Source organism: Petaurus breviceps, unplaced genomic scaffold (genome assembly GCF_028583685.1).
Source record: "Petaurus breviceps papuanus isolate PSGF00001 unplaced genomic scaffold, PetGlider_PUasm1.0 126, whole genome shotgun sequence".
NCBI lineage: Eukaryota > Metazoa > Chordata > Mammalia > Diprotodontia > Petauridae > Petaurus > Petaurus breviceps.
In genome coordinates this window covers 80440315-80447634 of record NW_027185655.1, presented here as the reverse complement: position 1 = coordinate 80447634, position 7320 = coordinate 80440315, and the positions used below count along the sequence as shown (strand labels likewise).

The 7320-nt window shown below is 35.9% G+C and overlaps 1 pseudogene; it reads left to right on the top strand.

The window, feature by feature from the left end:
* The first annotated feature begins 551 nt into the window (after nt 1-551).
* On the top strand, nt 552-1106 carry LOC138171187 (cdc42 effector protein 3-like; annotated as a pseudogene).
* Nucleotides 1107-7320: the final 6214 nt, after the last annotated feature.

The following is a 7320-nucleotide window of genomic DNA, read 5'->3' as shown; positions in this document are numbered from 1 at the left end:
TCACACTCCAAATTTTCACTGACCTCTTACTTTGTCCTTGGCATTTATGAGTTGATAATTCTGTAAACTGCCACATCTGCTGGTAATCTTAAGTCCCTCCAGCCAGCATTGGTCAGGCCATACTGGGGCTAAGACCTCTGGCTTGATTGAGGCTGGGGTCAGCTTCCAGAAAGCTGTGCTGGCCACTTGCTGCTGGGCCTGCCAGGCTGTCCTCAGCTGGAGGTTAGTTCTCTGTGTCATTTTGTGGATTTTATAGTTCCAAAGTTCGTCTAGCATCATTTTTACATGAATTAGGGGAGGTCGGAACCAGAGCTGCGAGGAAGTCCTTTCTTTACTGCACCATCTTGACTTCACTTCCTAGGGATCTTTTTCAAGAGGCAATCAGTGTATTCTTGCAATTTCTATATTACTCTCTGGTTCTAAAATATAGGGTCAATTATCCTTGGTAATTTCTTGAAAGAGGATATCTAGGCTTGTTTTGTTTCATTTTATTTTATTTTGATCATGGCTTAAAGGTAGTCCAATAATTTTTGAATTATCTCCTCTGGAAAATGAGTATTGACCAGCTCCATTGTAATACTGAGTTCCTAAGGGGAAACAACACCTCTGACTCCATGTTTTCAGAGACACTTCTCCAGTACTCAAAAATGCCATCTCAGTTCCTGCCATTAGAGGTTCCCAAGCTCTTATGCTGCCCTTAGTGTCCCCTGTGACATTTAATACCAAACAGGATTTCTTTGGGCCCTCATAGCTCCCAAGTCTCAGTTGTGAGTCAGTCATAGAAGAAAAATCTCAGGAGAATACCAACCACTTGAAGAATAGGACTGTGCACTATGAGGATGCTCAATGGAAAAAAAAATAATGGTACAGCATCCCACTAAAGTAATGGAAGAGACATCCACTTATCTATTCTCTCTGAACCATATAGTGACTGGCAAACAGAGGATATATTTGATAGTTCTGCTTGATGTGAACTCATCAAGCAGAAGACAAATTCAGAAGTGTCCCTCTCTGAGGCCACAGATTCCCTGCTCTCCTTGCAGCTGGACCTTGAACCCTCACTTTTAGATGAGGTTCTTAACATCATGGATAAAAATAAGTTATAGGACCACAGACACATTGTGGACAGTACTGACAAGCAAAAACCAATCCTAGTTGAAGGAAATGTTCAAAGAGCTTCACTACTTACATTTGGAGTAATGCAGCAGGTTTTCTAAAAATAAGTGTTCCTAAAAATGCTTTTTACCTGTTATGTTGTTTACTCTTTGATATGCTCAGAGTTCTTCTTGCAAAACAGAGGAAATGAGTTAGGACCAGTTTTCTACAGGCATCGTTGATGAGCAGATCAAAAGTTTGCTAGTCAATATGTAGGGAATCTGGTTGGGGATGGCACTTGGTAAGATTGCCTGCCTGTCATCATAAAGAATTCTGCAGTACTCTGATAACAAGTGTTATCAGAGAAGTGGCATGGTTGGGGCTGGGGGGGAAGGAAGCATTAATTCTCTCCCTCTTATTTAACATCTAAACCTTTTTCTCAGTTTAGACAGTTTTCTAAGAATTATATCTGTTTGGGGGCAGCCAGGTGGCTCAGCAAGTAAGAGCACTGGCCCCAGTGTCGGGATGACCTGGGATCAAATCTGGGCCCAGATACTTAGCACCACACCCAGAAATAACTGGCCATGTAACCTTGAGCAAGTTACTTAACGCCAATTGCTTTAAAAAAAAAAAAGAATTATATCTGTTTGGACTGCACTACATTGTAGCTAGGTCTTCAGTGTTAAACTATTTATATGGTTTTGTATTTAAATAACTTTATGGGGCTGGGATTTTTTTTTCTTTGCAGTTCATATATCCCTATATATTCTATATCTCAGATTTTTGGACCATCAAATACATGTTGATAAGATGACTCAAGCAAAGCATTAATTTAACTAAATCATTTTTAAACTTAAAATATATGTTTTATGTGCCTTTGGCTTTTTATTGCAGAGTCTATATTTTATAATAATTGTATCTAAAAGTCATTGCTTGCCTTGTTTCTGTTGGGGGTGAGGGGTCCATTGTAAACTGTGTATGTGTGTGTATGTGCTTTGAGAAGATATATTAATAGTTTGCATTATTTTTCTTTCTTCATCTATTATCACATAAGTGCATAGCACTAAAAGCAAAAGGATTGTAAAGCTTAACAAAAAAAAGGCACTGGTTATATTCACTGATACTTCTGCAGAGACTGAGCTGCCCCACCGAATTTTTGGGAAAATGTGATTCTAGATGAATACTTGCATTAATTACATAGATATTCCAGGCAACACAATAAAAAAAAATGTTCAAATAAGAATTATCTCTCCTGAATCTGTTTTCCAGGTCAATGGTTTTTCCAATGAGATATTGCACATGGCCTTCTATTTTTTTTTCATTCTTTTTGTTCTGTTTTATAGTATCTAGATTTCTCATAAAGTCATTAGCTTCCATTTGGTCCATTCTAATTTTGAAGGAATTCTAATCCTCAATGATCTTTTGAATCTCCTTTTCCATGTGGAAAATTGTTTACTTTAAGGCTTTCTTCTTCTCATTGTATTGTTGGATCTCTTTCACCATTTGAGTTAGTCAATTTTTAAAATGTTATTATCTTCAGTATTTTATTTTGTTTCCTTTAGCAAGATGTGGACTAGTTTTTGATGATTTTCTTGTATCACTCTCATTTCTCTTCCCAATTTTCCTCTAATTCTCTTACTTGATTTTCAAAATCCTTCATCAGCTCCTCCATGGAATGCAACCAATTCATATTTTTCTTGGAGAGTTTTGATGAAGGGGTTTTTACTTTGTTTTCCTCTGGCTGTATGTTTTCATCTTCTTTGTCACCAAAGTAGGAGTCAATAGTCTGATTTCTTTTTACTCTGTTTGCTCATATTCCCAGTCAATTACTTGAATATTTTAGCTCTTTTCCAAGGTAGGATTCTAGTTCCAGAGTGGAGGATTCTCTTTCCTAAGTTTTTAGGGTTTTGTACAACTGTTGCCAGAGCTACTTCTAGGCACCTGTAAATCTTCCATTCTTCTAAGTCCTGTGCTGTGGTCAGTGAGTGACAAAATGTAATAGTTTCTTCTTCAGGGCAGTGAGGACTGCTTTTCCACAGTCTCCACAAGGTCTGCCATTCCAGTGTTCCTTTTCACCCCAGGAACATCACTCAAGTCTGCAACCTGTTCCAAGAAGGGCAAAGGAAGATAATCCTGCCTCCCTGTCAGCAAAGTGAACCCAGCAACTGGCCTTTCATCAGTTACTTGATTCCCCCACCATCTGTGATCCTCAATTTCTGAAATAAGTCACTGCTGCTGCTGCTGCTGCTGCTAGTGCCACCTCTCATGTCCCAGGGTTGGGGCCAGACCCTGTTCTTCTCTCACCCGGGTAAAACAGTTTCCCTTCTGACTTTATACGTTCTCTTTGTTTTTGGCAGGTTTAGCAGTCTTGGGAACCACCACACCTGCCAGTGTTTCAGTTCACTGTGGCCTGCTCAGGCCATGCCACTGCTGGCATGGACTCTGCTCTGCACCCAGCCTGGTGTTATTGACACTTTTTGTTGGTCTTCCAGGTTGTCTTTGGCTGGAGATCTGTTTCACTCTGTCATCTTGTGGGTACTGTAGCTCTAAGAATTTGTTTAGAGTCATTTTTTGTAGATATTTGGAGGTGCTTGGGGGGAGAACTGAAAAAAGTTCCTGCTTTTACTCCACAATCTTGGCTCTTCCCCCCAAAATAATTTTAAACATACGTTTTTAAAACTTTGAATTTCTATTTCTTTCCCTTCCTCCTTTCTTCTCCCCCAATTGAGAAGGCAAGTAATTCGGTACAGATTATATATGTGCAGTCATGCAGAATGTGTCCATAACCCATGTTGTAAAATAAATTGTGAACAAACAAACAAACAAACAAAAATTCATGAAAAATAAGGAAAGTAAAAAGAAAAACATGCTTCAATCCTTATTCTGACACTATCACTTCTTTCTCTAGGTATGGATAACATTTTTCATCTTAAGCCCTTCAGAGTTGACTTAGAATATTACTAAGCATAGCTAAGTCATTCATAGCTGATCATCTTACAATATTGTGGTTGCTTTGTATACTTCACTTGGAATACAAATACATTTCATTTGGAATTAGTCCACTTAAGTATTTTCAGGTTGTTCTAAGAACATCTTGCTCATCATTTGCTACAGTACAATCACATTCCATGAAAATCACATGTCAGAAATTGTTCAGTCATTCTCCAATTGATAGCCATATCCTAAATTTCTAGTTATTTTATGCCAGAGATGTTGTTCTGAATATTTTTGTACGCATATATCTACTTTTTTTCTCTTTTTAAATTTCTTTTGGGATACAGACCTAGTAGCGGTATTGCTAACCAGATATTTTTAATGATCTTAAGCTGCTCATGAAGGCAAGTGTCCTTTTTTAATATTGATATTGTCTGAATTTTGCTATATCAAGTAGTATTGCTCAGAAAATATAAAGTGTACATGGTTTAAATTATAAAAATAAAGGTACATGTTGGATGTAAATAGCTCATGCCATAAACATCCTTAATGATTTGAATACAAGAAACATCAAGGGTTTCATTAACATGTGACTAGGTAGGGACTCCGTCAAGTAAATATCATGAAATAATTGAAAAAATGAAGATTTCATTGTTAGATTTAAGATATTTAAAGACACACACTGCAGCTACTAGCATGTTGTATTAATCTTTTTATGGATAATTTATGGAAGAATAAGAATTATGCAGAGTCGGAAGAAATGGAGAAGATGGGCTGAGGGTGATTTAAGTCATCTCCTTTCAGTTTAGGCCTAATGCTGGAATGAAGTAAGATAGTTATTGGCCATTCAGTAGTTAACAAAAGAATGTTTACTTAGCCAAAGCATAGAAAGGATCTTAATAAGTAGGGATGATTCATCTGGTAAATGAACCTTAACTCTCAAATCCTCCATGGCTTTATAAGGAAACATGTTTGGACCTGGGAGAGACCTCATGACTAAATGTCCTCAACTATATTTAGATAGGACTTTTGATGTTCTTAACTGACAAGAAAGACAAGTCAAAATAACTTCAGATGACCAAAATCATTGTAAATAGTTAAATTTTGAGAAAAATCAAGTCTCAAGTTAGCTTTTTTGGCTTATAGATGAAGATCTATCTTAAACCATATGAGAAAAATAGGGTGGGGAGAGGAAAGTAGTAAATCCTAGACAATAATAATTTTATTTTAGTAGAAGGAAAACACATTTCTAAAATAAATCTAAACATCTAAAATAAATGCTCTTATTTTTTTGTATGTGTGTCATGGACCCCTTTGGTAATCTGTTAAACCTTATGGAGCCTTTCTCAGGACATGTATTTACTTTTAATAATTGAAGCAAATGATAAATTGCAATTAGGGTTTAAGGAAAATAAAGTTATATTTTTCCCTTTCAAATTCAAGAATCAGGGTTTAAAAATCTATCCATACATAGCAACTTCATGATATATGATCTAAAATCAAAGATCCAAAGCAATGCAGGTGTCTAGCTAATTTACTAATTTGTGGTATTTGGTTCAAAGTCCCTGACCTGACTCTTTAAGCTCCAGAAGATTTTTAATCCATCCCTACTTGTACTTGTATCCAAATCAGGAATTATTTCATTTATCATCATCATCATCAGGTTTGGTAGTATTATTCTAATTGCCACTATTATACCTCTTATATCTACCAAACAAAATTGTTCTTTCCTGCTTGTAAGATCAGTCAGATCCTCCCTTTCAGCTTCCAGGTCACAGACTCAAAAGAACTCTCCTGGATCAATGAGATAAGTCTTTTTATTTTCTTTCCCTTTCCTTTAATTGTACAGTTCATCTTTTTCCCCCCTGAAACACCTTCTATATGCAAAGCACTTTTCTAGGTAATGGGAACATAAAACCACCATCTGCCCTTAAAGGTGTTACAATGATGTAGATTCTTTTGAGATAAGTCAATTCTGTGTGATGAATCTAAAGTTTTTATCCAATTATGGTCAGAAATAATTACTCATTAGTACTTAAAACAAAGTTATTGAATAATACCTTCAGTACTGAAAGGAATATTAGAGTCCATTTGTTCCAATTGCACACCACTCCCATTTTGCAGAAGAGCAAATTAAGCCACAAAGAGATTAAGCAATTTGTCCAAAGTCACTAAAGAAGTAAGTGGCAGATCTGAGAGTTGAACATGGGTCCTCTAACTTCAAATTTGCAAACCTTTCCATTGTGCCAAACTATTTCCCAAGGTCCTTCTAAGTTATGGTTTTATAATTTATTAATGTGCTAAGCCATTGCCCCCTTCTCCCAACCAACTGAAAACAAAATGGGAAACTATATATGTATATGAGAAAACCAAAAACAAAAATATTTATTAGGTTTCTTATCAGCTAAATAAAGTTAAATTACCACCATACCAAAGTATAGAAATATATTCTTGTTCTTGCATCTACTACTGCCTTTACTCTCAAAATACTTTGTATTTAAGTAATTTTTGAATATTTCCATATTAACTTTATATTTTTATGTATATAGAAAATATATACAAATGATCATTCCCTCCCAATCTCTGCCCCCAAATGTTTTTCTTCATACCTGTATCTCCAACTCCTAGATCAGTATCTGGTGGATAATATGTTTTTAATAAATACTTATTGATGGATTGATTAATATCTCATCCAGTGTAACCAACTCTAAATGTTAGAAATATGCAGTCCTTCAAGGGAGCAGTCTCAATTAATCTGTATACACATTAGCAGATAAAATCTTGCAAAGTACAATACTAGATAGTTTGGATTCTCCAGCCTTTCATGGGTAATTGTAATTGCAATGGTTGTTACAAGGGCACAAAATCATTCCATTAATAGAGGTATCACAATTGATCATCCTTTTGCTTTTGTCAGAGACAAAACATTCATTTCAAATGTTGGAATCCAAATGGCCAATATGGAAAGGAGCCACAATGCAATGCTAATTTTAGGAGAAAAAAGTTGCCATGGGAATAAGAGCTCACAGAATGGCTGTAATCAAGGGAAATGGAAAAAGATTTCCATAATTAACTAGTTCACAGGTTGGAGTCTGTACTGTGATTTTCTTATTCTTAGAAAGTTGTTGAAGTTTGGACATTTCAGTTCCTGGTGTTTTGACTAATTTTCATGTCTTTTAAGAATCATATTTATTTCATACAATAAGTTAATACGCAAAGATTCTGCAGTAACTGTCTATTAAAGGGACAGGTTAGAATACCCATCTATTACCCAGTTGTATCCATCCTTCT